Genomic DNA, 9,109 nt, shown 5'->3' with positions numbered 1-9,109 from the left:
GTGTCAGCCTAGTATCAGCGGTTTAGTCAGCAGTGCACTAAACTGTAGTGCTGGAAACCATATGGCTGACTATGGGTCCAGATCCCCAGTTGACCTGAAAATATGCTACATGAGCACATGCCTAAGATCTCAGTGTGCTGTAGAACTGTGGGAAAGAGGTTACAGCATAAGAGACCCTTTCAAAGATGCCTCTTTCTATCTCCCTTTTCTCTCTAGTGTGTACACATGCACTCTCTCATGAATTAAAAAGAACATAAAATACAGTATCCAGGCTTGTACCTTTGCTTAAGATGTCTCAAGTATGGTTCATTAAGAAAATAAATTACGTTTTTATTTTAAATCATCATTGTTATTATTTCTAGAATTCTAAAAATAATTGGACAAAACATTCTTAGAGGTCAAAGACTGTATTTTATATATTTTTAATGAACTTTACAGTGACCATGACAATGCTAGTAAGGTGTTAAGTCCCAACTAAATATGCATTCCCTTGAGAAAAAACATTTTGGACTTAATTATTTGTACAAATGGTATAATTTCTCAGATGTCCAGAGCTTTAACTTTAACCTAAAAAGAACCAAGAATGCACTAGTTTAACTTAAAACTTTTTCTGTTTTGTAAATCTTTTTTCTGAAAAATATAAAATAATTTGGATGAGTCAGTGTAATAGTCTAAAGTTTTCTTCACAATTTTTCTTTCCATATTATTCTTCTATATAGCTCCTGAGTACAGGTAATATTAGCATATTTCTGAGGCCTTTTAAAATGATAATTTGGGCCTTTTCTTTGCCTTTTAAACATGAAAGACAAATTAGATCATATACTAAGACACAAGTTCATCCCATCCAATGGACCTATGCTTCAAAGAATATGTATTTTAGGGCTTTGGCCTGATTTTTCCAGTAAGGCTAGATCACTGGAAAAATGATTTCAGTATCTTCTGCTTTTATGGGGTCAACCTAAATAATAGACAGAAAGAGATTCACCAAAGATAATGGATTTATTTGAAAATGGGTATTGCAATGGCAATATGCAGTGTGCAGTAGTAAATTGTGGGTCTATTCAGAGATAAGGAAGACAAAGGTTTTTAGAGGTAAAATGGGGAGGGTTACATAAGTTGTTTTGAAACAATTACCCTTGGCTACAAAGATCAATAACAAGTCTGGCATCAATCCAAGGTCAGACAACAGTTGCTCGGCTGTTGTCCTTGCAGAAGTATTTTTGTGTGTGTGTGTAAGGTTGTGGTGGCCTTTGTGCAAAGTGTGGTTTTGGTAGTCTTTTGTGATAATTTGTGTTATCAGGCAATCATGTGTGAGAACTTCCCCTTCATGGCCTTCTCCAGCACCATTGTGTTAGAGTTTGACACAGGTGACTCCATTTTTATTTTGATCACTTTTACAGTGGGCTTTGTTCTAAAGATGCACAGGATGAACCAAAATAATGTTTATGACACTATTCTGGTTAGCTGAGGTTTTGTTCTTGTTTATGCTAAGTGACTTTTGCTCTAATACAGTTAACAGAAATATTTACACATCATCCAAGAACTATTTCAAGTGATGATGAAAAGGCACTTTAATTGAAAAACTACTTATGTAGGATGAGGTTAGGAGAGAACACTGCTTTTTATTAATTCAGTATATTACCCACCCTATCATTCATTTTACTCCTTTGTTATAACAAATACATTTAGATTCATATTTGAATGAAAAGATTTTTATGGTTTATCTTCCTTGGGGATTGTAACTTTCCAAAGGTGCTCTTAAATATATTACTACCTTATTTAAACTATTCACTTCCCAGATGTGCACTGCTTTGCACAAAAAATAAGTCACTAATGCTCTTGAACACAAAAGAAAAATATTCTGTTGGGTTTCCCTTTTTATATATTTTAATTATGACTTCATGCCAGTTCTTTATAGATACACCTCTCACAGGACACAATTCTCTTTCATATGTTTTCTATACTTATAGAAAGAAACATCATATTAGCAAACACCTGTAGAAATTTCATTCTCAGTGCGTGGCTTTCTCTTGGTATATGGAGAGACACCCTCGAAGTGCTTCTGTGGGACAACTGGACTTTATCTTTTTGATAATGCCTTCCTTGATTTCTAAATATTTTCTTGACAATATGTTATTTTTATTAATCTGGAGTAAACATTTTAGATTGTTTTATGACCTTACAAGATATTAAAATCAAAGGCCTGGAAAAATATCTAAGAAAAGTTGTCAGTTTCCACGGTGGGATATAGAGTTAGTTGGTACATATGGGAAGTTACACAGGCAGAGAAGTGTCATAATAAAAGAGGAATTTAAAGATTTTATTAGGGGGAGTCTTCAAAAGTTCATGGAAAATGCATATTTTGAAAAGAGCTACTCATGGATTTCAATTTTTTTTTTTTTTAATTTTTGAGTTTTGCTATAGGGCATGCACCCTTGCCAGAGAGATAGACAAAGAGAGAAAATGAGAAATCACCCCCTTGGAGGCGTTGGATGGTCATGCTGCAATCCCTTCTTCATTTACCTCCTGATATTTGGGGCATGCATGCACACGCAGCAGCGTGATTTTCAAGCCACCAGGTCTGGGAGTCAAACTGCAGTTGGCTATGTGAGAGTCCAGCACCTTAAACTCCATGTCACCTGCTGTCCCTGTATTAATGTGTATTAATATTTAGGCAATAGGTCATTGAAAGTTAGAATATAAGCTTATACATCATGAAACAAGAATGTCTGTGGAGTCCCAGCTTTGAACATCCTTAAGAAAAGAATAAACAGTTATTTATAGGGGCCAGCAGATGGCGGAGTGGTTAAGGCACTAGACTATCACGTGGCCAAGCACAGTAAGAGTCCCAAACCCAGGGGTTTGAAAAACTCACGCCAAAGGACCAGCAGTTGGTGTAATGGCTATGTCACTGGACTCCCATGTAGTTGACCATGGTTCAAGTCCCAGACCCAGTGGCCTAAATTCATGCCAGCTGTGATGGCCATCCCCCCCTGGGGGGTGATTTCTCACTTTCTGTCTCTCTCTTTTTGGTGAGCACACGTGCCCTATACCAAAAACCTCTCTTTAAAAAAAAAAAAAAGAAAGAAAAGAAAAAGAAAACAAAAGAAACTCATGTCAGGCATGTGTGCTTGCATGCCCAAAATCCCTACAGGAGAATAGGGGAGAAGGGATTGAGGCATGGCCATCCTCCCTGGGTGTGGGAGGCTGCGCACAAGCAAGTCTGCGGAGGTTTCTCAGAGAGCAAACAATTGCCATGATTGGTTCCCTTCAAAAAACCTGACCTTCGAAACCTTGCTCTGATTGGCCACTAGAATCCCTCAAATTTGCTTATCTGGCACCTCATGATTGGTCCAAAAGCAACCAATCACGGCCCACCGTTTACAACCCACCAGAGTGTATATAACCATGATGCCTGGCCCACAGTAGCCAGACTCGTCTCCAGACGACCTGGGAGACCCTGAAGAGTTGTAACACTACATCGTCTCCAGACGAGTTGTGACACCACGTGGCATCTGTGCTGCTCACAGTAGACTACACGACCCTTAAGAGCTGTGACACTGCGTCGTCTCTGTGCTGTGCTGCCCACAATAAACAGACGACGCTGTCATCTCCATGCTGTAACACTACGCCGCTTGTCCTGGCTCTCACTCCTTCACTCAGGAAACCTGTTCGGCTGTCCCCCCGGGTCGGGACACCTGGGGCATGATTTCTCACTTTATGTCTCTCTCTGTGTCTCTGACAAGCACATGCTCCCTAGAGCAAAAATCTCTCTCTAAAGAAAAAAAATGTTTGGGAGAATTTACCCTGAACTCATCTAGACTTGGAGCATTCTTTGTGTGAGGGTTATAAACTGCTGTGCCCATCTCTTTAACAGATATGCAATTCAGACCAAGATCCTCAATTTTACTCCAGTACCACAAAGTCGTTTTTGTTTTTCTTTTTCAAATTTGTAGCTCCCTACTCTGACGATGAGTGATACAAATCCCATTATCTTTTGCAAATGTCCTTATGTGATTAATGTGACTGTATGTAGTCTTCCTTTGCCACTGCTGCCCGCTACCCTATACAAATGGCCCCTTTGCTCTCCTTAGGCTCTGATACCCTGCTCACGACTGTAACTTCAACCTGTTTCCCCCTTCTCACCGCTCCCAGACTGCCCCATGGTGTGGACACCTCCTGCTTTCTCATCTCATCCATTTTTGAAATTGTTCCTGCCAATAGGAGTCTATATAATTCAACTTAAATTCCATATCTACTTTTTTTTTTAATGGACAATGCTATATCAACACTCTGCAAAAAGTGTTATCAGCATTGTCTGAGTTTTCATTCCAGCTCTGCTCCTGATGAACTGTGCAGCTATGAACAAATCAAATCAACTTCTTGGGACTCCTGTGTTCTCATCTGTTAAATGGGATGACTGTGTTTTCATCTATTAAATGGGATAATGATAACAATAATAATATAATAATGATTAAGGTAGATAACCTGGTGCCTGCAATGCACCAAGTGCTATACTAAGAACTTGATATATTTTGAGTCATATAATCTTCAAAATGGTCTTTTTGAGAAAATGCTGGTTTTATATCATTTTACAGAAGAGAAAGCTGTTATCTGAGATAGGTGCCTTTATCTTATTCATTTTACAGATGAGGAAACAAAGCACAAAGAAATAATTCATCCATAGTTGTATAGCTAATAACTGGTAGAGCTGGAATCCAGACACTATGCCTACAGGAAACATGCTTGACATGTAAGAAAACCCCTAGTACAGTGCTGGTAAGTAATAACCATTTTAACGTATAAAGTGATTAATTGTAAGAGCTCTGAGTCACTATTGCCAGGTCTGTGACACAGGAAAAGTCATGATGTTGCCCAGTTGGAGTTGGGAGGATAATCCATTTTTAGCTGAATACAAATTAGCAGTAGTTTTTCTTACAGGATGAAGTTTAAAATCTTCTCTATTTATTGCAAATGGATAGAGAAGACATGTTTATGTAGAAAGAAGACATGGGCTTGGAAATAGGTTATGTACTTAAATCTAAAAGGGAAATATGAGAAAAGATATTTTCAACTGATAGAAAATGAGAAAAAGAATAAATAGTACACTAGAGATAGAAGAATAAACAAAGGACATCCAAGCTGGAGAAAGTAGCCCACTAGTTGTGAGGAGAACAATAGAAGTTCATTAAATATCTACTGTTTCAGTTTAGCCTTTAGTAACAGATGACACAGACGCATTAATGTGATGAATCTGTGAACCTGGAACATGATAGGTGCTCATTATACACTTGTTGTATTGGTATGGCAATCCTTTAATAAAGCTTAAGTTGAATTTCCATTCAAGGCACATGAAAAGGAAAGAAAAGAAAAAAAATAGCCTCAACATTTCAGAGGCTAGAGAGCATATAGGTACTAATTTAACAAACTGGAGAAAGCAGAATCCTAACCTGGCAAGGAGAAAGCTGAACAGAACTCAATTTACATTACAAAATCCCTGAAGACTCAGGTATCTCTGGAAAGTGAGGGTGCAGATGAGGTTAAGGCTTCACTGACAGTGTGTTAATGAAGCAATTACTCTTTTATCCCTTTCCCACGTCACACAGCAACTGCCACTGACCCTCAGCTCCCAACCGCTGGCTGTCAAACCAACATTCTCTTGGCAGAAAACCAGACATTTTCTTTGAGGGAGGGAACAGAGCTAAGACTCTGACATCAGGAACTCCCCCAAGGAATAGAATTAAGATCTTGATGTTGGGAATCTCCCAAGGAATGGGCTTAGCTAGATTGCCCTACGATTGTGACTGTGCTCAACAAGCTACATGCACATGCACAGAGATCCTAATCAGCTTTTTGGCAGACGACTCCGTTTGAGCTAAACAGCCAGAGGATACCAGAAGGCCAAGGAAAGTCTCTGATATGACGGAGACTCAAACGCAATTAGAATAAACTAGAGATGCTTCAGGAAGATGCAGACCATCACTAGTATGTTCAGAAACTTAAGAGAAATTGTTATTTTCATATAAAAGGAATGGGATACTACAATATGTTTTTTAAAAATTCTGAAAATAAACTTTTGGAAGTTAAAATTATGATAGCAAATGTGAAGATAAGTAGATAAAATAGAAAATAGATATGAAGGGTAGAGTTCAGAAAGTATTCCAGAAAATAAAACGAGAAAAACAAAGATATGAAAAACAGAGAAAGATAAGAAAATTAGAAGACCAATTCACAAGATTTGATAACTAAATTGTAGAAGTTCCATAAAAAGGAACAGAGAAAATGGAGGGGAGAAAATTTTTCAAAAAAGTAATTCAGGGGACCAGAAGATGGCATAATGGTTATGTCACCAGACTCCAAATAGTCAACCAGTGTTCGAGTCCTGGACCTGATGGCTTAAAACTCACACAGGGCATATGTGCATGTATGCCCAAAATCCCAAGAAGAGAATGGAGTAGAAGGGATTGTGGTATAGCCATCTCCCCAGGGGATGAGTCGGGAAAATTCCTCAGAACTGAAAGGCATGCTTGCCCAGCACAGTGGTCTAAAATAGACCAACACCATATCTTAACATCATTACAATTCAAAGCAATAGGGACAAAATGAAAACTCAACAGCCTTTAAAAGGGTGGGAGAATAAGTTTATAACAGGATCAAGAATCAGAATGGCACAAGATTCCTCAAAATATAGCTATAGAGGCTATAAGACCATCAAATGATGCCTTTAAACTTCTGAAGGAAGGTTATTTCCAATTTCAATTTTATATCCACTCACAATGTGAGGAAGAAAAATCTCTAAACACCTATCTCCCTTGCACCGGTTCTCAAGAAGCTATGGTAGGTTGACGTTGAACAGAGAAATAGAACTAAAGTGAGTCTCCAGAATGGGTTATAGGGAGACCTTAAGGTGACAGCAGTGCCTAGAAAGCAAGTCCAGAATAGAAAAGGTCCAGAGGTTATATGAAGGATTTCTTCTAGAACATGAAAATGACCAAACATTTCTTTGAATGTCTCAAAAGGAAATTTACACACTTTGCAAAAGATTTTTATTAAATTAGCAACAAGTCTATTAAAAAGATAGTATACCTACAAAAATACCATTATTAATGTCAGAGAAAGCTAAAAATTTGTGCAGGGCATATTAAAATGAAAAACTTTTACTCACCAAAGGACACTTTAAAGCAAGCAAGGGAACAAATTAGAGTTTTGAACAAGATATTTACTGTACACAAAAATGACAAATATCAAGATATATAATAAAATTCTAAAAAAGCAATAAGACCCCAACAACCCAGTAAAAATTAGGCAAGAGACATGAAAAGATAGTTCACAGAAGAAGAAATTATATATAGACAGTAAATATATAAAGAGATTATTATTAGTGATCTCAGGAAAATGTAAATGAAGATCCCAATAAAATATCCATTTTCTTTGGTAAAAAATTAAAAGACCAGATGTTGAATAAGATGCAGGTTCATAAATTCTTTTCCATGTTACTTGTAGAATTTAAAAAGAAAAATGTTTTGTCTTTATCTTCCAAAATTGAAGAAAAACATACTCTATGACCCAGAATTCCTCTTTAATATAGGTATAGAAAGAATTAAATATGTATAATGAGAGACACACAAGAAGATTCCTTCTAGCACTATTCAGCAAAACGTTAGAAACAACCCAAAGCTGCCCATCAGTGGGAGAGTAGATAGATAAACTGCAATATTTTGTAGCAATCAAACCAAATAAATGCATAGATGAATCTTAATGATTTTAGAAGTGAAAAAGAGAAATTATATAGAGCATGATGCATTTTATATAAAATTAAAACCAAATTTTTAAAAACCCTTTGCCTTATTAGTTAAATATTCTTTTACTGTTTGGTTGTAGTTGTAGTAGAAATAATAACTTAAATCCTTAATGTAAAAAGTCTAATTATAAATGAGTATTTTTACCTCTTCCTATAATTTTAGACTTCAAAATACCTAAATTCCATTATCTCTCCCCCCACTTATTTTACCATTACTGTCATGCATTTTAATTTTCCCTGTATTTTAAGCCCACAAAATATTATTTCTATCAAGTTCTGTACTAGATATTGGCTTGAATTTGTTATGCACTTTCTCTATATATTTCTGAATATCCATCAGGAATAATTTTCCTTCTATTTGATAAACATCTTTTAATTCTCTCTGTTTTGTGTGAAAATTTAATTTATGTTCAGCATTTTTTTTTTTTTTTTTGAGAGGCTTTTGCTATAGGGCACATGCGCTGACCAGAAAGACAGAGAGAGAGACAGAAAGCAAGAAATCATCCCCCGGGGGGGATAGCCATACCACAATCCCTTCTCCATTCTCCACTTCGGATCTTGGGCACACACACACACACACACACGCCCGGCATGAGTTTAAGCCACCAGGTCAGGGACTCAAGCCGCAGTTGACTACATGGGAGTCCAGCGACATAGCCATTATGCCAATTGCTGGTCCCTATGTTCAGCATTTTAAAGGCAATATTTACCATTATTTTTTGCCAGGACTGGCCTTCTAGGTTGGAATTTATTTTCTTTTTGCACTTTAAAATATTGTTGGATTGTCTTCCAACTTCCATTGCTATTGTTTTACTGGGTGTTCTTTTGAAGACAATTTGTCTTTTTTCTGTTTTTTATTTTTTTTCTTTTTGTCTTTGTCTTTGGTGTTTAGTAGTTATACTATGATGTGTCTAAGTGTGCATGTGCCTCCATGCTTGTGATTTATGCATCTTGAATCTATAGCTTTATATATTAAATCATTAAAAAAATTAAATCTTTGTTTTCAAATATTACTTCTGCCCTATGTTCCTTCTCTTACCCTTCTTGTGTCTTCTCTATTTCTTATAGAAAGAAAGTTATAAGAAGAAATAGGAAAGAAGATCATTTTTATTGTTTTCTCTTTCTTGTTTTTTAGGATGTTTTTATCCAATATATTAATATCTTTCACTAATTCTCTTTTCAACTATATTTAATCTGTTGTTAGACCTATCCACTGGAGTCTTAATATGTTGTTTTTTAAGTTTTAGTATTTTTTCTGTTTTATTCTTATAGCTTGCAGTTTTTACCACCATTCTCCATCTCATCATT

The 9,109-nt window shown here is 36.5% G+C and overlaps 1 long non-coding RNA gene across 1 annotated transcript in view; it reads right to left on the bottom strand.

Moving 5' to 3' along the window:
• Positions 1-9,109, bottom strand: part of LOC102477689 (uncharacterized) — a 29,705-nt gene that overhangs the window by 877 nt on the left and 19,719 nt on the right. The gene's annotated exons all lie outside the window — the stretch shown is intronic.

Source organism: Tupaia chinensis, unplaced genomic scaffold, assembly GCF_000334495.1.
Source record: "Tupaia chinensis unplaced genomic scaffold, TupChi_1.0 Scaffold000232_1, whole genome shotgun sequence".
NCBI lineage: Eukaryota > Metazoa > Chordata > Mammalia > Scandentia > Tupaiidae > Tupaia > Tupaia belangeri.
This window is presented reverse-complemented; position numbering and strand designations above follow the sequence as displayed.